This window comes from Hypanus sabinus, chromosome 5 (assembly GCF_030144855.1).
Source record: "Hypanus sabinus isolate sHypSab1 chromosome 5, sHypSab1.hap1, whole genome shotgun sequence".
Classification (NCBI taxonomy): Eukaryota; Metazoa; Chordata; class Chondrichthyes; order Myliobatiformes; family Dasyatidae; genus Hypanus; species Hypanus sabinus.
This window is the reverse complement of record NC_082710.1, coordinates 28,944,891-28,967,930: the sequence shown is the minus strand read 5'-3', so window position 1 is coordinate 28,967,930 and position 23,040 is coordinate 28,944,891.

Sequence of the window (23,040 nt, the reverse complement as noted above, 5' to 3'; positions counted from 1 at the left end):
GGGAAATGCGAAATGATAGGAGAAGACCGGAGGGGGTGGGATGAAGCTAATTGAAAGGTGATTGGCGAAAGTGATACAGAGCTGGAGAAGGGAAAGGATTATGGGACAGGAGGCCTCAGGAGAAAGAAAGGGGAAGGGGAGCACCAGAGGGAGATGGAGAACAGGCAGAGTAATGGGCAGAGAGAGAGAAAGAAAAACAAACAACTAAATATGTCAGGGATGGGGTAAGAAGGGGAGGAGGGGCATTAACAGAAGTTAGAAAAGTCAATGTTCATGCCATCAGGTTGGAGGCTATCCAGCCGGTATATAAGGTGTTGTTCCTCTAACCTGAGTGTGGGTTCATCTTGACAGTAGAGGAGGCCATGGATAGACATATCAGAATGGGAATGGGACGTGGAATTAAAATGTGTGGCCACTGAGAGATCCTGCTTTCTCTGGCGGACTGAGCGTAGGTGTTCAGTGAAACGGTCTCCAATCTGCGTCAGGTCTCACCAATATATAAAAGGCCACACCGGGAGCACCGCACACAGTATATCACATCAGCCGACTCACAGGTGAAGTGTTGCCTCACCTGGAAGGACTGTCTGGGGCCCTGAATGGTGGTGAGGGAGGAAGTGTAAGGGCAGGTGTAACACTTGTTCTGCTTACAAGGATAAATGCCGGGAGGGAATCGGTGGGAAGGTATGGGGGGGACGAGTGGACAAGGGAGTCACGTAGGGAGCGATCCCCGTGGAAAGCAGAAGGGGGGGGAGGGAAAGATGTGCTTGGTAGGGGGATCCTGTTGGAGGTGGCGGAAGTTACGGAGAATTATACGTTGGACATGGAGGCTGGTGGGGTGATAGGTGAGGACAAGGGGAACCATATCCCGAGTGGGGTGGCGGGCAGATGTGCAGGAAATGGGAGAGATGCGTTTGAGAGCAGAGCAGGCGGATGTGCAGACAACTAGACTACAGACCTAACCAGGACTGCATAAAGTGCACACAGGCATTACAATAAATAATAAACAAACAAATTGGGCAGTAAGGTGTCAGTCCAGGCTCTGGGTATTGAGGAGTCTGATAGCTTGGGGGAAGAAACTGTTAAATAGTCTGGTCTTGAGAGCCTGAATGCTTCGGAGCCTTTTTCCACAGGGCAGGAGGGTGAAGAGTTTGTATGAGGGGTGCATGGGGTCCTTCATAATGCTGTTTGCTTCGCGGATGCAGCATTGTGTGTAAATGTCCGTAATGGCGGGAAGAGAGACCCCAATGATCTTCTCAGCTGACTTCACTATCCGCTGCAGGGTCTTGCGATCCAAAATGGTACAATTTCCAAACCAGACAGTGATGCAGCTGCTCAGGGTGCTCTCAATACAACCCCTGTAGAATGTGATGAGGATGGGGGGTGGGAGATGGACTTTCCTCAGCCTTGGCAGAAAGTAGAGACGCTGCTGGGCTTTCTTTGCTATGGAGCTGGTGTTGAGGGACCAGGTGAGATTCTCCATCAGGTGAACACCAAGAAATTTGGTGCTCTTAATGATCTCTACCGAGGAGCTGTCGATGTTCAGCGGGGAGTTGTCACTCCTCGCTGAACATCGGAATAGCTGAAGGGTGATAGGTGAGTTAAAGGGCTGGAGAGGAAGGAATCTGATGCAAGAGGAGAGTGGACCACAGGATAAAGGAAAGGAAGAAGGGCACCAAAGGATGGAGACAGCAGTTGAGAAAACGTAAAAGGCCATAGTGGGGAATAGAAGAACAGGGCATCGGGAAGGAAAAATAATGGAACTTGAGAGGAAATTGGAGTCGGCCACAAAATCCAAACTGCATTATAAACAACAGTGAAGGCGAGCCTTGAAAGAATTGGCACGCTTGAAACAGGTAACATATCTATCATTTCTTCCAGTGATGACAGAAGTGATCACATAATATAGATTACACCTGACTTCCATTTTTGAAGTCAAAATGATCTTTTCACATGTTTGTGTTCCATTCATATCTTTGTATATAAACTTGTCAAGTTAATTGACTTCCCTTTCTTTTTGCCCTGAAATCAGTTATACATTTAGAAGCCAAATAAAACAGCTATGATCTGTTTTTTTTTGCTTCAGAGTATAGTTTCTCATAGCAATTAAACTGCTAAATGCTTTGGACTGATAATAATTATTTGCAATAATTATTATTCACTATCAGGAGTAATTAACAAAGATGACTTTCAGGCTTCAACTTTTAATTAGGAGATTTCTTGGTGCTAACTAGCAGTGTACATCTTAGAAAGGCTGAAACTCTTTGGAATATTTTATATGAATAAATTACAGAAAATAATACTTCATTTTTATAAAGACAGCACATGGATTATTACTGATTTCTGGACTAGTAATATTTGTGCAATTATCCAGTACGTTTTCTTTTTTTATGAGTGTTCAGATTTCTGGACCAATTGTTTAAATCTTTTATATATTGAGTTACATAAGATTTAGCTTCTATGCACTATAACATTGATATCAAACTGATGGATGGATTTAAGCATGATTAAATTTTCTGGCTTTTCAGTTTAAATAAAGAAGTGTCAAATGGTCCATGCTGAATTACTAATGTTTTCCTGAATTAGCCTCCCCTGCCAAGATGGCAGTAGGTAAGCTATTTCTGGCATTACCGTTTTAGCACAGGGAATTAAAAATCAACTCTCAATTTTGCTCCTGATGTTACTCGTGGGTTCTGCATGCAAAAGAAGATCAGAAGTTAACCATGTTGGCTCATTTAAGATTTGGCAGCCCTCCCGCTTTTGCTGCATTGTTGAGGTATCTACAGGGACAAATCCCTTGCATGCATAGAGTATTGGATTGGCAGGAGACGAAGAGTGGGAATAAAGGGAGTCTTTTCTGGCTGGCTGCTGGTGACTAGTGGTGTTTCATAAGGATCTGTGTTGGGACCGATTCTTTTTACATTATATGTCAATGATTTGGATGATGGAATTGATGGCTTTGTTGCAAAGTTTTCAGATGATACAAAGATAGGTGGAGGGGCAAATAGTTTTGAGGAAATAGAGAGGCTACAGAAGGACGTAGACAGATTAGGAGAATGGACAATAAAGTGACAAATATGAAATACAGTATCTGGATATGTATGGTCATGCACTTTGGTAGAAGGGAGGGTTGACTATTTTCTAAATGGAGAGAGAATACAAAAATCTGAGGTGCAAAGGGACTTGGGAGACCTTGTGCAGAATACCCCAAAGGTTAATTTGCAGGTTGTGTCTTTGGTGAGGAAAGCAAATGCGATGTTAGCATTCATTTCAAGAAGACTAGAGTATAAAAGCAAGAATATAAAGCACTGGTGAGTCCTCACTTAGAATATTATGGGTAGTTTTAGGCCCCTTAATGAAGATGTTCTGAAACTGGAGTGGATTCAAAGGAGGGTCACAAAAATGATTCCAAAATTAAATGACTTGTCATATGAAGAGCGTTTGATGGTTCTGTGCCTATATTCACTAGAATTCAGAAAAATGAAGGATGACCTAATTGAAACCTATCAAATAGTGAAAGGCCTTGATAGAGTGGATGTTGAGAGGACATTTCCTATGGTGAGAGAGTCTAATACCAGAAGACACGGCCTCAGAATAGAGGGGTGTAGTTCTAGAACGGAGATTAGGAGGAATATCTTTAGCCAGAGAGTGGTGAATCTGTGCCTTCAGCAGCTACAGAGGCCAAGACTTCATGTATATTTAAGGCAGAGGTTGCTAGATTCCTGATTGAAGGGATATGGAGAGAAGGCAGAAGATGGGGACTGAGAGATAAATTGGATCAGCCATGATGAAATGGAGGAGTAGAATTGATGGGCCAAATGGCCTAATTCTGCTCCTATATATTGTGGTCTTATAAAATTTTGCCTGAAGGAGAAATCGATATAGAAGTCATCAGGTTGGAGGCAACCCAAATGGAATATAAGGTTTTTCTCCTCCACCCTGAGGGTGTCCTCATCGTGGCATACAAGGAGGCCATGGACCGACAAAGGTATTGTGATAGCTATTCGGTACAAGTTTAATGCTATCTGAATTTATAGTTTTATTTTATATTTAATGAAATTGACAGTGACAAGATTTCTACTAATCATTCCCAAATTCTGCTTCAAATTTCACTGTAAAGATATAGTCACAGTCATAGATGAGAGCTACAGGGAGGTAGTCATACCTAGGCTGCCGGAAGCAGGTCGTTGGGTGACAGTCAGAGGCGGGAAAGCAAAGGTGAGTAGACAGGTAGTGCAGGGCACCCCTGTAGCCACTCCCCTGAATAATAAGTTTACCGTCCTGAATACTGTTGGTGAGGACGACCGACCAGGTGTGAGCCACGGTGGCAGGGCCTCTGGCACTGAGTCTGACCCTGTGGTGCAGAAGGATGGGATGGAGGACAGCTGTCGTCATTGGAGACTCTATAGTCAGGGGAGCAGACAGGAGATTTTGTGGACGTGAGAAGGACACCCACATGGTTTGTTGCCTCCCGGGTGCCAGGTCCAGGATGTCTCTGACTGGGTGCATGACATCCTGGTACGAGAGGGAAAGCAACCAGAAGTCGTGATACACGTTGGTACCAGCGACATAGGCAGGAAGAGGGATGAGGTCCGGAAGGGTGAGTTTCGGGAACTAGGCAGAAGGCTGAAGAACAGGACCTCAAGGGTGGCATTCTCAGGATTGCTGCCAGTGCTACACGATAGTGATGGTAAGAAATGGAGGAGATGGCAGTTGAATGCATGGCTGAGGAGTTGGTGCAGGGGGCAGTGTTTTAGATTTTTGGATCATTGGGATCTCTTCTGGGGAAGGTGGGACCTGGACAGATTGAATGGGTTGCACCTGAACTTGAGGGGGAGCAATATCCTTGCAGGTAGGTTTGATAGCATGGTTCGGGAGGGTTTAAACTAATTTGCAAGAGGGGTGGGACCCGGAGCGATAGAGCAGTGAAAGAAGCGTTGAGGAAAGAGAAGCAGAATAAAGGGCATAATGGTAGTAAGGTAGAAGGGCTAAAGTGTGTGTACTTCAATGCAAGAAGCATCAGGTACAAAGGTGATGAACTGAGAGCTTGGATACATACATGGAATTATGATGTACTGGCCACTACGGTGACTTGGCTGGCACCAGGGCAGGAATGGATTCTCAATATTCCTGAATTTCAGTGTGTTAAAAGGGATAGAGAGGGGGGAAAGGGGAGGAGGGGTGGCATTTCTGGTCAGGGAAACTACTACAGCTACAGAATGGGTGGGTAATGTAGCAGGATCTTCTTTTGAGTCATTATTGGTGGAAGTCAGGAACAGGAAGGGAGCAGTTACTCTACTGGCAGTATTCTATAGGCCCCCTGGTAGCAGCAGAGATACCGAGGAGCAGATTGGGAGGCAGATTGTATTACCTGCTTAATACACACATTGCTCACATGGCCCACTGGTGACTGATAACTTATATTTTGAACAGCGTAATTCTTAAAATAATTCTATTGTAAATGTATGGGTTTTACAGTTCTTTGAACCAATAAACATAAAAATGAGACAGTGGGCACAGTAGGGGTAAAACTTGGGGATGTCCATGAGGGTTTCTTTTTGTGGACTGTCTGTCCACTGGATGCAAAGATGCTTTCAGGCCAAGGTAGTTTCCACCTTCACCACCATCAGAATCATAGACTGCAAAGTCTACTTTACATAATCTGTTTCCACATTCTACTTAAGAACTTGAACAATTTTAATTCTGCCTGTAGTAAAATGTCACCTGATGTAGGCCTACATATAATCGTTCTTTGACAGCTTTTCCTCCTGATCTGACACTGAAATAATTAGTGGTATATTTTTTTGGCTATGCAGTGTGTGCACGTCATACAACAGCTGAGGTGGCACAACTACCTTCCCTCCTGTTCTCTTTTTTGCCTTAACACAAGCCTGCATCCTTGCAACCAGAGCACTGAATTTGTTACGCCTTAGGAGTAGCACATGACAATGGACAATTATGGAAACTCCTTTTTAGAACACCGTGAACCTTTTCCTGTTTATCAGTTACTTATTACAAATGTTGTTATAAATTATGCAGCTCATATCAACGGGAAGGATAAAATTACCAGAAGGAACAAATGAACTGACTCCTTTGCTAAGGTAGCAACAGCAGATCCTTATGACCATGTAGCACCAGTGCGATCAGTATGTGAATACTTGCCAAATTCTTTTGATGAACTAGCACAATTACAGCATGATGCGTCAAAGGCAGAAAAGACTTAATGAACTACAGCACAAACTATGCAAAATTATAAAGGATGATGGATATAATGAGAGATTCTCAACCATAGCAAGAAAAGTAGCAGCAATATGTATGGTTTGCTTTAGACATAATCCCGAATTACCACTGCCGGGATCTGCTGTCACTTGGCCCTCCCCCAGGAAGTTATTTGTGCATCTCCAAATGGACTTTATGAAGAAACCTAAATTGTATGGGTTGTGATTATGCACCTGTTATTGAGTTATATCTATATGTAGAAGCTTATCAAGCTCAGATAAATGAGGTTGTTTACTGTTGCTAAATTTTATTACATGAATTTATTCACTTCCTCACTACCTCACTTTTTAAAGAATATATATTATTTCTGTTTTTTACACTATTTCAATCTATTCAATATACACATATCTATTTACTGTAATTTATTTACTGATTTTTCTTTCTATATTATCATGTATTGCATGCTATTGCTAAGTTTAAAAAAAATCACATACATGTAGGTGACAATAAATCTGATTCTGATTTTGATTGTTCCTAGGTTTGAGATTCTGGAGGAAAATCTCATGATAATGGCCCTCATTTTATGGGTAAAGTTATACAGGAACTAACAAAACCCTTTACCCATAAAAGATCTTGGAAGATTTCCAGTAAGATGGCAATGGTTTATTCGCTTAAAACTATCACTCTGTTTAATTTCTTACCTCCGCACTCTTTATGTCCTTTATTTTTACTCCAGTCTGTTAAATTTTTTGCTCTCTTACCTGTCTGTGAAAACGCCTGTCTTACAATGGCCACAAAGTTCCCTAAATCTAGGAAAAATGAAGTCTGTATGACTGCACCTGTCTCTGGTTCCTCTGCCAAAATTATCTCCATTTTGGAACAGCACCGACAAGAGATTGTATCTGAACTTAAGTCTGAATATAAGTCTTCTTTCAGTTCGTTGGAGACAAAATTGGATCAAATTAATTACAAAGTGGAGGATCATGCTGAACGTCTTTCTCATCTCGAGTCAACTACCGAAGAATTAAAATGTCGTGTTCAGCAGCTGGAAGCCGTCTGTTCCAATTTGAGTGAGCATATCACCAAGTTAACATCCAAAATAACTGATCTCGAAGGCTGTAGTAGACGTCATAATATACAAATCTGCGGTCTGCCAGAGGCTATCGAAAGTGGATCACCTGTTGAATTTTTTTCTTCTTTACTCTGTGAGATTTTTGGGAAGGATATTATTCCGACCTCACCTGAATTAGACAGAGCTCACTGTACATTTCTGGGCAAGCCTGAGTTGGGCTCTAGGCCACGCCCGGTTATTCTGTGCTTTCATCAATATCAGATGAGAAACCTTTTGATCATGGAAGCATGTTGGAGAGGAAAATTGGATATCAGAGGTCATCTTATTCATATTGTTGAGGATTATGTTCCTCAAGTTCTGAAGCTGTGCGCCGAGTATAAAGAAGTTATGGAAGAGTTAACAATCGTGGATTCAGGCCCTCTCTGCTTTTTCCAGCCCATCTCCGAATAACTCTTAGTAGTGGACAAAAAAAAAAATGGTTTAACTTGGTTACAGAAGCTCAGAAATTTACTGAGAGTCTTCCTGCCATTTTGACTCCATAAGACTCAGTCTGATTATTTAAAATGGCTGATAAGTACTTTTAAAAGAAAAATTCTATCTTTTTTTCTGTTTTCTTTTTAAATTACTGTATTTTTTCATAGTTTCTTGTGCGTATGCTACTCTGCATTATTATTTTGAATTGTTTAATACTTTTTGATGGAACTGTTTCTCTTTGCTTTATGTATAATTTTAATTTGTGGTGCATAAGTTCTCTAGTTTTTGAATTGTTCGTTAAACGGAGCTTACAATAATGTTATAAAACTGGAAGATGGTTTTTGGGGTGTTTTTTTCTCTGAAGAGCTTGCTGCTGTTTTTTGGTAGCTTTCTTGTTCTGGAATTTGGGGTGGGGTGCTCTCTAGTGCCGACAACGTACATTGAACCTTTAGTTGTTTTTTGTTACCCAGAACATTATTTTGTCCTGATTCTCTTGTCTTATATTTTTGCACCAGAGCTGTTATCTGAATGTTTAATCTTGTTTATGCCTACTACCCTCTATATTTTTTAAATGACAATGTTTAGCCCATTGAATTCTATAAACTGGAATGTTAAGGGATTGCATCATCCTGTTAAAAGAAGGAAGGTGATTTCACGTCTTAAGCAGCTGAATGCTGACATTGCTTTTTTTGCAGAAACTCATATTTGAAGCTTTGATAATTCTCATCTTATGTCAAGGTGGGTGGGACAGCACTTCCATTCTTCCTTCCCGGCTAAAACCAGATGGGTCTCTATCCTTATTAATCAAAATGTTCCCTTTGAGGTTCACTGCAAAGTATCTGATACAAATTGTCTCTGGGAAATTGTATAATACTAGGTTAGTATTGGCTAACCTGTATACTCCCAATTCAGATGATATGAGCTTTTTTGATTGTTTTTTTCTCTTTATTGCCTGATTTGAGTTTCTATTCTCTTATATTGGGTGGTGATTTTTAATTGTTGATTAGATCCAGTTTTGGTTCGGTTGTCATCTGTTCCTAGACTACCTAGTAAATCTGCTTTATCTGTTCACTCCTTTCTTTCTAATTATGGTATCTCTGATTTGTGACGTTATTTCCATCCTACTGAGAGAGAATATTCCTTTTTTCACATGTCTATCATACTTTTACTAGAATTGATTATTTTTTAATGGATAACCAGCTGATTCTAATAACAATTCTGATAACAAGCTCTCCTCTACAATCACTCTGAGCACCGGTGTCCCACAAGGCTGTGTACTCAGCCCCCTGCTGTACTCACTGTTCACCCATGATTGTGTAGGTAAGTTTCCATCGAACTCAGTATATAAGTTTGCTGATGACACCACAATTGTAGGTCATATCCTGGGTAATGATGAGTTGGAATACAGAGAGGAAATTAAGAACCTGGTGGCATGGTGTGAAGACAATAACCTATCACTCAAAGTCAGCAAGACAAAGGAATTGGTTTTTGACTTCAGAAGGAGTAGCGGATGGCATGACCCCATCTACATCAGTGGTGTGCAGGTGGAACAGGTCAAAAGCTTTAAGTTCCTTGGTGTGAATATCACAAATGACCTGACATGGTCTAAACAAGCAGAGTCCACTGCCAAGAAGGCCCACCAGTGCCTTTACTTCCTGAGAAAGCTGAAGAAATTTGGCCTGTCCCCTAAAACCCTCACTAATTTTTATAGATGCACCGTAGAAAGCATTCTCCTAGGGTGTATCACAAGCTGGTATGGAAGTTGTCCTGTCCAAGACTGGAAGAAGCTGCAGAAAATTGTAGACGTAGCCCAGCACATCACACAAACCAATCTTCCATCGTTGGACTCACTTTACACAGCATGCTGTTGGAGCAGTGCTGCCAGGGTAATCAAGGACACGACCCACCCAGCCAACACACTTTTTGTCCCTCTTCCCTCTGGGAGAAGGTTCAGGAGCTTAAAGATTCATACAGCCAGATTTGGGAACAGCTTCTTTCCAAAGGTGATAAGACTGCTGAACGGATCCTGACCCAGATCTGGGCCGTACCTTCCAAATATCCAGACCTAACTTGCACTACCTTACTTTCCCCTTTCTATTTTCTAATTGAGATTTATAATTTAAATATTTTATTATATTTACTTGGATTTGTACTTCAGGGAGCACGAAGCACAGAATCAATTATCATTGTGATGATTGTATGCTCTAGTATCAATTGTTTGGTGACAATAAAGTAAAATAAAGTAAAGTAAAGTGAAGTAAAAGTAAAGATTCCATCTGTTCGCTCTTGTGATTATCAGAGTATATTGATTTTGGATCATGACCCAGTTACCCTGTCTATAAATTTTCCTGGTCACCCTCAAATGAATAAACATTAGTGTTTTAATCTGACCTTGTTATTGGATAATGATTTTGTAAAATTTATGAAGGACCGGATAATTTTTTTCTTAAACCTAACATGTCATCTGAAATCTCATCCCAAATTGTCTGGGATGCCATGAAAGCATATTTGAGGGGTCAAATAATTTTATATACTGTGAATCTGAAAAGAAAGACCCTCTTAGAGTGATTAGATTTGATTAGTCAGATTAAAGCAACAGACCAACTATATGCCCAGACCAAAAAATCCCAAACTGTACAAGAAGCGAGTAGAACTTAAAACTAAGTTTGACCTTATTTCAACTCAACCAGTTGAACATCAACTTCTTGAAAGCAAGAGCTGATTTTATATTCAAGGTGATAGTTTTTAGTCAAATAACTAAGATAACTAAATAACTAAAGCTAAACAACAAATTACACTAACTCGAATGGGAAATGGGAACATTACTTGGAATCATTCTGAAATTAATGACACATTTAAGAATTACTATTCTCATCTTTATACCTCCAAATCTTTAAATGATAATATCTCTGTTGAGCATTTTTAAACAGGTTAAATAATCCTTTGCTCGCTTCCAATTTTAAAGCAAAACTCAATGAGCCATTATCACTAGAAGTAATATCCTCTGTCATTTCTGCACTGCAGTCAGGTAAATCTCCTGGACCTGATGGGTATTTTGCAGAATTTTATAAATAATTTTTCTCACTGCTTTTGTCTCAATTATTCTAAGGTCTATCTGATTTGTTTAAACATGGTAAATTGCCAGCATCATTTAACGAGGAATGTATTATTCTTTTAGCCAAAAAATGTAAAGATCCAACAGAGTGTTCTTCGTATCGGCTGACCTCTTTGTTAACTGTCAATGTTAAAAATTTGGCTAAAGTTTTGGCTTGTAGATTGGAGAAATTATACCTTCTATTATTTCTCAAGATCAAATTGGTTTTATTAAAAATCACCTTCCTTTTTTAATATACAGCATCTATTTAATATCTTATATTCATTCTCAATTGGGACTCCTGAATGTGTCATTTCTCCTGATGTGGTGTGGAATTACCTTTTTACGGTTTTAGAAAAATTTGATTTTGGACAAAGTTTTATTTCATGGATTAAATTGTTATATTCATGTCCCACGGCTTCTGTTCTGACAAACTTTCAGCAGTCCCAGTCTTTTAGCCTTAAACGTGGCACCCGACAAGGATGCCCTGTAGGTCCCTTACTTTTTGATTTGGCCGTACAGCCACTGGCAATTGTGTTTCATAGCTGCGCTGAATTGATGGGGATTTTGAGGGGAGGTGTTGAGTATAAAGTTTCTCTTTATGCCGATGATCTTTTACTTTTTATATCAAATCCATCTAATTCTTACCCTCAATGTTTTTACTTTTTAATCAAATTAGTCAGCTTTCCAGTTACAAACTTAATTTACACAAGTGCAAACTCTTCCCAATCAACAGAGAAGCACAAGCATTAGTATTTTATGACCTCCCTTTCAAAGTAGTTAATAATCAATTCATTTACCTTGGTATTACATTAACAAGGAACTTCAAGAATCTTTTTCGAGAAAATTTTGTTAATCTTTTAAATTCTACAAAAACAGAGTTTGACACAGTGGTTGCCCTTGTCTATGTCTCTGGCAGGTTGAATTAATGTTATTAAAATGTATATCCTTCCTAAATTTTTATACTTATTTCCGTTTTTACCAATTTTTATTTCTAAAGCTTTTTTTGATTCATTAGATTCTATCATTTTGTCCTTTCTATGGAATGGTAAATATTCCAGGCTTAATTAAGCTCACCTTCAAAAATCTAAAAAGGAAGGCAGTATGGCCTTGCCTAACTTCCGTTTATATTATTGGTCAGCCAATATTCGTTGTCTTACTTTTTTGTCCTTGTTTTATAAACAGTCTGACTGCCCAAAATGTGTGGGAATAGAATTGAACTCTACTAAGGATCTCTCCATTTCTGCACTTCTTGGATCTGCACTTCCTTGTCACTTGCCTAGAGTAAATGTTAATCTTCTTATTAGACACACTCTGAGAATATGGGCTCAGTTCAGAAAATATAATGGCCTTCATGGTTTCTCTCTCTCTAGTCCTATTTTACACAATCATCTTTTCCTACCTTCTATGCAAGACTCAACATTCCATGATTGGTACAGAAATGGCATTATGTGCTTTGAAGATCTTTTCATAGGTAATCGTTTTGCAACTTTTCAACAACTGTCTGCAAAGTTTAACCTACCTAATACTCATTTCTTCAGACATCTTCAAATTAGACATTTCATTAACCCTCTAATATCAAACCTTCCTGAGATGCCCGAGAAAAGTGTTATGGACCTGTTTCTTTGTATTAAACCATTGGGTAATGTCTTAATATCTTCTAAACATGATAAGTTAGTGATCTTGAGGCATGCCTTCTTTGATAAAATTTGAACTGCTTGGGATCATGATTTAAATATTTCTTTATCTGATGTGGTTTGGGATTTAATTCTTAAGTCAGTTAACTCACCCTCTTTATGTGCTCGCCATTGCCTTTTGCAGTTTAAGGTTGTAATAGGGCTCATACGTCTGAAACTAAATTATCACAGTTTTATCCTGACATTAGTCCCGTTTGTGACAAGTGTAAATGGGGCGAGGCTTCTCTTATTATATGTACTGGGCTTGTCCTGGTCTAAGGAAATTCTGGAGAGAAGTTTTTTTTTATCTTTATCCCATATTCTGAATTGCCACTTAGAACCTAACCCTCTGATTGCTCTTTTTGGCACTTTGGGTGAAACAGACATGCATTTGAGTCTGACTCTATGTCGAACACTATCTTTTGCCTCTCTTTTGGCTAGACTCTTAGTTCTTCTCAGGTGGAGAGATGTTGCCCCACCCACTCTTGCTCAATGGCTTAGTGATATTATGTCCTGCTTAGACCTCGAAAAGATTCATCATTCATTTCTCAATTCAGTCATAAAATTTCATAAGGTTTGGGGACCTTTTCTTGAATACTTACATAACTCCTCTTTAGATTAAGTTTATTCTTTTCTTTTGTACCATAATCTCTTACTTTCAGTTTTTTTCTGTAAGTTTTACGATTTTTTTTAATGGGAATTACATTATAGTTTTGGTAGTAGGCATTATATTTTTTAATATATATTTACAGCTCTGTGGGGACGAATGCTCTGATTAATTTTTCTTTTACTCATTGTAATTGTTGGCCTGGAGTTTTGTAGTGGGAGGGTGGGGAGGATACTAACTTTATATGATTTTATTTTGGGTGCTTTTCCCCTTATTGTTATTAATTATATATTAGACACGTTTGTTTTGCACTGTATTAATCTTCATTTTGTAGATTTTTTTGTAGTTGTATTGTAGAAACTCATAAATAAAAAAAAACATCTTTAAGGTACTCATGAACAGGTACTTGAAGCTGCAGAGTGTCAGACCTACCAGCTCGAAGATTGTGTACTGGTGAGAGACAACCAATGAAAGAATGGTCTGGAGCCCTGCTGGGAAGGTCTATTCCAAATACTGCTTTAAAGGTCCAAGGAAACTGTGGTGAACTATGTGCCTGTCTGGACACGCCCCCTGCTGACTGCTCCTGTGGCTCCTCCCACAGGCCCCTGTATAAAGGCGATCTGAGGCCTGACGCTCGGCCTCAGTCTCCAGGACATAGTATGATGGACACTCACTCCTGGTTCCTTCTTCCAGTCAATAAAAGCCGATATCTCGCCTTACGTCTCAGTGTGAGTTATTGATGGTGCATCAGAAACTCAATATGGATACATGCCTTATACGTTAAACCAGCAGTGCCACCACACCAGGGAACAGGTAGCCAGACGAACCTTGATGATATGGATTGATGGATTGTATCTTTGCTGTTTGCCACCTCATGTAACCAATATGCATCATGCATTTTGGACAATCTGGGCATCTATTTTCTGTGTAAATGCAGAATTATCTCACAAAAGTAATACTTCTAACACTATTTTATCACCTTGGTTTTTAATCTGCATCTGGTATGAACCAGTCAGATTGTTGTGTGTGCTCAAAAGTGCATTTGGAATGTGTATTGCCAATACGCTTATACCCCTGAATCATAGTGAGTTTGATTCTATGTTTTGTCTGGATAACAAAATTAGAACTGTAAAGGGAGCTTGGGACTTCTCTGCCAATCAGAATGAATCTCGCCAGTGCAACTGTTTAGATATACTTAGAATGGCTGCATAACTCTCTCCCTTCTGTGAAGCTGCTTCATGGGGCTAGGGTTATTGTATGCCATTGTAATAATCATGGGGCAGGTCTAAACTTAGATAATAGTGCATGCAATGTCTATACCTCTGGTGACCTTCTGAATCCCATCATTTGGTATGTGGCCGACAGGCCTATCACTGGCTGCTAGGTTTACCCCTTCGAAAGTCAGGCCTTGGAGCTGAACAAAAACTATGGAGGGCCTGTTGTTTGGCCAATGTAGTACCATAGATGTACCACTCTCTCTCTCTCTCTCTCTCTCTCTCTCTCTCTCTCTCTCTCTACACCCTACTGTAAGGGGCTGCCATCGGAGGGCAATGAAGACTAAGTGTTTCTCGGAACCTATCAGACTGGCTTGTGAAAGAACGTTCATGGCCTCAACACTGCTGAGAAACTGACTACCAACACAGCCTTAGTGGTACATGACACAAACCAGGCTATCAATGACATTTCTGCCAAAGTGCTGGCAATGCACACTGTGCCCCTCCCCCCAAAATTGATGAGCACTAGACTTTATGTTGTCTAAGAGAGATGGTACTCGTGACCTCATTAGTCAGGAGTGCGGCACATCATCCCTGATATCAACAGCCAACTGTCCCTGATGAAACAATCACAGAGTTTCAGAGACTGCATTATTGAAATTCAGCAAGATCTATGTTGTTCTCTACAGGAAAAAGAGGACACAGTGTAGAAGTTGCAGTTAGGCAATGGTAGCCTGGGGCAATTGTAGATAAGCAAGATCTTTGAACTGAGATGGACCAGGACTTCTCTGCTGACTGCAGGTGAGATAGGCTGGGGTTATTGTGGCAGTGTATACTCAAACCAGACGAGTGAGGCCTCTGCTGTGAGACTTTTTCAGAAAGGTCTTCCTAAAACATAGTCCCTTTACATAATTGGGGCGCTGCAGGCAGATGAGGTATGAATGATGGAAGGATGTGCAACATAGCCAACAACTAAGGCACAATTATATTCAAGAAGCTTGAAGTTCAGAATGACTTTTAGAACCTCTATTGTGAATGGTGATTGATCTTGCAAGTAAGGAATTCAAACGTACGTATACAGTTTACCACATTGGCAAAATCCATAAATGATAAGCCATTTCTGCATAAAAATAGCAAGTTTCTGTTCAGAACAGTATGGGTGACAGAGGCCCATACTGTTCTCCTTGTAAAATAAAAGGAATGCTTGATTTATAACAGTGCATATGTTATGGACCCAGTTATTTTAATTATTTTATTTTGTTATCGGTGACGGCACCAGTTTCTGCTTGCCTTTGATATACAGTGTGCTCTGTCTTATTCTTGGTGCATGCCCTGTGCCAGCATCACAGCAGTTAACCAAGCTGTCTTCCACACTGGAAGCAGATTGAGAATGGCCTGCATCCACAGATCTCCTGCAATGTAACCTAGAACAGAACTGCTCAATATTTGATGAATAAAATTTGCTCACCTATGACTTCTTGCAAACTTGTTTGGATCAAAATTAGATTTCTCACGCCCCATTGAAAATGAGGAAAAGTATACCCAATGGCCTAGTCAATATTCTTTGCTGAATTACATCTTTTAAGTGATCAGTCAAATATTCTCTTTGTTTGTAGGGCATTTCTCTGTGTAAAATGGTTGTCCCATATGAATACTTTAATTGAAATAATTGATTTTTTTTCTATAGAACACTTAGATTACTGTAAGGAATATAACAAGGCATTGTGTAAATTGAAATCTTTTTTGTATCTTTCAGCGAGTCTTTACGGAAACACGGCTTCATTTTCCAGAAAGACAAGAGTCTGACCCAAATGTAATTTATTTATTTCAATAGTCACATGAATAGTTGTCACTTTCAACATGACTGAAGTTCAATAAATCTGGCAATTTAATTAAATAATGTTTTCCCTGCACATACAAGATCTGTAGGTGAGTAATATTTAAAATCAGAGGTAGAAAATCGATATAAATATATCATATCTATTTTGTAACCAGAACTTTTATGGAAGATCTCTTCCAAATGTTATAAGTTTGTTGATTACAGTCTAATTTCTGTTGCTAATGTCTTTTGGCTTGTTATTATACCATAAAATATGTACAAGTATCACAGTTATATTGTTCTGTCTGCATGAAACTGCTTTCAAATTACTAAGTTAAAATAAAAAAAGAGCATAAATCAAATCAATGTGTGAAATGTGCCAAAATCCAGAGTTAAGATCTCTGTTGTAATTACAAATGCAGCATACTGATTTGACTCAGAGTTTCTGGGTCAAGCCTTAATAACATTAAAAATATTGGCTGTTGCTGCTTGTTCCATATCTACAGGCAGCTCACCCTCTGTTAGGACAGATGTAAGAACACTCACTTGGACTGCAAGGCATTCCTTTTCCTCCTGGATCCACAGAAAATGAAAAGGAATTTCCCTGCTAGCAATGGCAGGTCTGCTCAACTGTATTAAAAACCAGCCAGAGTGATTTATCTTTATCATGAAAAAGTCTGCAGATGCTGGAAATCCAAAGCAACACACACAAAATGCTGGAGGAGCTCAGCAGGTCAGGCAGCATCTGTGGATATGAATAGTCAACGTTTTGTGCTGAGATCTTTCTTCAGAGCATCGACTATCTATTCATTTCCGTAGATGCTACCTGACCTGTTGAGTTCATCCAGAATTTTTTTGTGTGTTGCTGAATGATCTTTGGTTTCCTTCACTAATGAGTTTGATTGTCGAACAGGTCTGAGAATGTAGTTCAGAGGGACTGCATCTGACACCAAGAACGGAGAAGCATTGTTCCAAGGTGAAGTTGAAACTGGGAACATCAGACCACAGTTTCCTCTCAACTGAGGCAAAGAACCTGGTCACCAGACACTCTGTGTGGTTGTACACACTGTCTGCACTCTAAGCTATCTTCCACTTCATCTGAAGAATTAAAATTGACCAAGAACACTGAAACACAATATATGAAGCTGCAGAGAAAGGAGGAGAAAGTGTATCCAACATGGTCCTCACCTTGATCGTGACTTTTGCGTGTGCCTGAATTAAGCTGTACATATGCCATGGGTCTCACACTCACACCGTTCCATCAATTCTCATATTGTACCTTACCTGTGTAGCAAGGAATATATCTGATTGATATAGAACATACATCTAATCTGGACCTTACACATAGGACTATAAGTCAATTAACCATTGGTTTGCCCAGAGCTACTCAAAGTCCAATGGGAAGAGAGATGTTGTATCCTCTTGAATGGATCATTAAAATTAATGTATACAAAATATTATCATTGAGGTGAGTGTGTCAAGTGTTTGCTTGGTTTGGTTTATCATTGTCACATGTACCTAAGAACATCAAGAAGTTTGCCTTGCATACTGTTTGTACAGATTAAATCATTACATGGTGCGTCGAGTTAGAATAAGGAAATCAATCACAATGCATAGTAAAGTGTAAAGGCCACCAAACAGTGCAGTGCTGGTAAATGATAAAGTTCAAGATCAAAATGAGGTATACTATGTGGCCTTAAGGGAGAGGATAGAAGATAGAATGTCCAGTATGGGTGGATCTTCGATTATTCTGGCTGCTTTACTGAGACAGCAAGAAGTATAGGTAGAGTCCATAGGGGAGAGGCTAATTCCTGTGATGAGCTGTAGTTTTTTGTGAACGGTATAGAGCAGTTTCCATATCACACCATTATCCATCCACTCAGAATGCTTTCTCTGGTGCATCAATAAAAATCAATAAGAATCGACAGGGATATGTTGCCTTCCTTCAGTCTCCTGACAATGCAGAGGCATTGGTCGTGACATCAGTATCATGGAACAAAGCTATTCCTTTGTGTGACAAGAACTTCAAGGTAATAGGTTTACAAAGTAACAGAAAGTAAAAGCTCTAACTTGGCAGAACATCTCATCACCAAAACTTTCAAACAAGCAGTGAGTTTTTGTTTTGTTGTTGGTGAAAGGGCTGGGCCATCTGTATTAAATCCTTTATATACAGCTGGAATCTCAACAGTTGGCATGGGAATGAACTGTCACCTGTCCCCTTCTGGAACGTGTTGCCAAGAAGGTTTGGAAAGAATTGGAGGGATGTTTGAAAGAGGTTCATCCTGGATTTCTATGTCCAAAGGTTTAAAGTTCAAATTTATTATACAAGTATTTATATCATACTGAATACAACTGTGAGATTTATGTTCTTTCTGACACTTATAATACAAATAAGCACTATAGAATTCACTAGAACAAAAAACACACAAGACTGCAAATAGGTACCGAGGGGATGTTAGGGGAAGTATTTCACACAGAGAGTGCTGGGTGTGTGGAATGTATTGCTGGCTCACACAAGCAGTAAAAAAACATAAACAAAGACACATGAAACATGAACTGCAGAGTCCCTGAAAGTGAGTCAACAGCTTCAGAGCCTGTTCAGCGTTGTGACTGGTGAAGCCCATCCAGGAGCTCTGTGGCTGTGCAGAAATCACTGCTCCCGACCCTGGTGGCATGGGTGCCAAGATTGCTTTGCACCCGATGGTAGTGGCAAGGAGAGAGGGAGACCGGTCAAACACAAGCAGACAGCAGCACTGATCATCTGTTTGTTTTCCGCTCTTGTCCTTGACGATTTGAATCTTGCTCAATGCTTTAACAAGGCGCAGAATAACGGAGCTGAAATCTGGTTCCTTTTCCGCCATCAGGCCTCAACACAGCGCCACCCCTTGCGTAGGCCACCCCGGCTGCACATGCATTTTTCAAAGGTTCAAAGGTCGAATTTAATATCAGAGAAATGAATACAATATACATCCTGAAATGCATTTTCTTCGCATCCACAAAAACAGAGAAGTGTCCCAAAGAATGTATGACAGTTAAGTGTGCGAATCCCAAAGTCCATCCCCAATTTCTCCCTCCCACGCTTAAACGGCAGTAAGCAAGGACCCCCTCCATGACTAGCCAAAAAAAAGCCATCAGTACCATCACCAAGCCCAAGCATGTGCTGAGCAGTAGCAAAGACACAGACCAAAGTTACAAAACATCAGAAGTATATTTTTGAGAGTTTAGTTTGCTGATTTACCCAGCAGATTGCAAAAGCACCAGATTGTTTTGTTGTTTCAAAAGTGCATCCTTAAAAGGGAAATTACAGGCTGCAGACAGCAGTGATTGCAGTTCAGAAGTATATTTACTAGAGTACCTAACAGTTTTGTGAGCTGTCTGCACAGCATCACCATTGGTTGCCAGTGTTGTTTTGTATTTTATACCAGGATATGCATTGAGACAAACTTCAACTGCTGCTGGAAGATTATTATCCAGTAAAATACTCCTTTTAAGCTGCCTGAAATTTGCTGGCTTTCAAGTATCAAGGAAGGTGTCCTTGAATGTCAAGTCAACATTTGCACATTCCGGGATTCAGGAGTCTGTGCCGAAGGTCAGTACAATCACTGGAAAACTTTGTGGGAAAACACCACAGTTTATGAGCTCTCAACATTGTATAACAATGATCTGGAACCTGTGACAAACCTGAGAATGGCTGGTGTAAAGAAAGAAGTGATATTATGTCAACGTGAAATTATGTCTAAGTGTAGTGTGAATGGTGATGTTTGAGTGCACAACGTTATATATTCTCAGCTTCTATGAATGAAATATATTTTTGGAAAACAATCTCAAAGTAATCTAATGTCTGATCTACTGTATGTTTATTCTCAACCCTGGCAAGACACTCTCTCAGAATCAGATTCAGGTTTAATATCACTGGCATATGTTGCCTTCAGTCTCTTGTATCTTCTCCTTGATAGTAGCAATGAGAAGAGGGCATGTCCTGGGTGATGGGGCTCGTAACTAATGTACGTCTCTTTTTGAGACGTCGTCCTCGAGTCTGGGGAGGCTAGTAACAACATTGGAGCTGACTGAGTTTACTACTTTCTGCAGCTTTTTCTGATCCTGTGCATTGGCCCCTCCATACTGGGTGGTGATGGAACCAGTTAGAATACTCTCCATGGTGCAAGTGTAAAAATTTGCAAGGGTTTCTGAACAAGTTTACCAATTCTCCTCAAACTTCTAATTAAATACAGCCACTGCTGTTCTTTGTGATTGCATCAATATGTTGTGCCCATGATAAATTCTTAGAAATGGTGACACATAGGAATTTGAAACTGCTCACCCATTCCATTACTGATCTCTCAAGGAAGACCGGTGTGTGTTCCTTCAACTTCCCTTCCCGAAGTCCACATCAATTCCTTGAATATACTGATGCTGAGTGCAAGGTTGTTGCTGCGACACCACTCAATCAGCTGATTGATCCTGTTCCTCTGCACCTTCTGATCATCATCTGAAGTTCTGCCAACATTAGTTGTGTCAGGCTGTATCTTAGGTATTTCTTGGATCCATGGCCACTATGATATTAATTAGTGAAATCTGCTTTGATTGTGCCAACATTCCACTTGCCATGTGATGTAGTTTTCAGTGCAATATTTAAAATGTTGTCGCATTCAGCCAAATATCAACCTATAAAAAGAAAACAATCTAGGCAAATAAAGAAAAGCTAACTGAATACCCAAATCCTGCCTAAGTAGTCACACCGGTATATCCTCATCCAATAGCAAGCATTAAAATCATGTGCCACGCTGACCAACTTAAACTCCAATTTTCCTGTCTGAATGTAAACTTTTATAATACAGACAACTTTCCATTAATTACTTGGCCTAACTCAATTTATCTCAATTCTTCTTGTAAATGAAAATTTTTTAAAAAAAGGAAGATTCTGGAAGTCTGAACTAGAAACAGAAAATGCAGGGAAGATCAGGATGCATCTGTGGGAAAAAAATCACAGCTAACATTTTTGGTTGAAGACCCAGCGTCAGAACTGGGAAAGAGACAAAAGAAGCTTATTAAGCATCCTTCTTCTTCCCAGTTGTGACAAAGTGTCTTCAACTTGAAACATCCACTCTGCTTCTTTTCATACAGATGTTCCTGAATATTTATGACATTTTCTATTTTTATTTTATATTCTTCCATTCTAATGAAAAACCATCATCTTAACTGACATTTCTCCCTCGGCCTGCCTAATTTTGCTGAGAATTTCCAGGCTCTCTGCTTTTATTTTAGACCTCCAGTGTCTGTCAACCTTATGTGAAACATTTCATGTATGTGTGTCTCAATATCTAGGAAAAGCGTATCTAACCAGTTAGAGACAATCATTATACTTACCCTCTTATTCACTGAATAACCATCCACTCAGCTTTTCCTCCATCAAGGAAAGTGTTCAGAGTACTCTTTAAGGTACAGCAACAGTGGAAATTACAAAATTGTACATTTTCAAAGTATAGTTGTACGTCTATTAAAATTAATGGGCACGAAGCTTCATCTCTGATGTGAGCAGGCTAAGGGAGTAGAGCTATTACAGATCTTCAAGAAAATGAGATTTCTTTGAAATATGGGAACCTTGCAGAAGGTGAAAATGCTAATTTTATATATAAGAGAATAGTGTCTATTTAAGCCATACCTTGGAGACGGTTCTCTTCTGAAGAGATAAGTTTAGCAGGTATGGGCATTCTGGAGAAGAGTTATATCTGAAGATGTAACTATCCCATCTGATCAGCCATGAAGTTCAAGAAATGTTGTTTTATTTTGGGACTCTTGTGTTTACAAATTTTACTTTTATATATGTAGCCATTTTAATTGTGGCTTTATTAAAAATCTTTAAAAATCTAAACAATAAATAATTCATGGGCATTGTCATTTAGCTGAAATCCACCTTAGCCTTTGCTATAATTATAACTAGGAAAGAATCACATTTACATTGGCTTTCCATGATGACCCGGTTTTCTATAAATCCAATGTTTTCTCCTCTGTCCTGTGTAGTGATGGGAATGTTATGACATAACAACTCCTTGGCTACCTCCCACTTAATGATATCACAGAAATGCTCCATATACAAATATATAAGCCTTGAAACATCTCCTGTTTGTACAAATCTATATCTTTTGAGCTACAATGAAATCAAAATAGCAATTGTTAAATATCCTCTCCATGACCAGTAACAACAAAAAATTAAACCATGGAAAGACTCAGTATAAATTTTGGGCTCAAAAGCAAGCTTATTTGCTCAAATCTGTAAAGCCGTCTGTATGGTGTGTACAGATCTAACTGTAATTTTTTTTCGGTGCATTAATTCTACTATTCTGTAATTACATCAAGTTCCCTAACAGTGCATCCTCCCATGCACCAAGTTTATCTCTCACTTTCATATCAGCCATTTCACAGTTTTCAGATTTGATTCATTATTATGGGTCATTTTACTCTTGGGTGATTGAAAAATTGGATTTAGTAATTTAGCCACTGGAACTTTAATTTCATCTTTGCTGCAACCTCAACATTACTTCCTGAAATTTTGTCAGTGCAGAAATGAGCACCCAATGTCTTAGTGATGCACCAGAAAGGAGATTCCCAACTGTGCAAGTTCAGTTCCAAGGGCAGCAAACAGATTTGCTAACCTGGAACAAATCTGTTGATACCAAGCAAAATTGTGTGGTTTGGCTCATAGTTCTTTACGATGAAAGTGCATGAATATTTATGTAGTTAAGGCAACATCTTCATGATGCAGCGCGTAATCATAAATTTCCATTTGGATTTCAGTTCCTTTCTGTGTCCTTAATCTGGAGAGCATTTGCCATCATTTTTCCAATTATACCCTCATTTCTTGCAGATG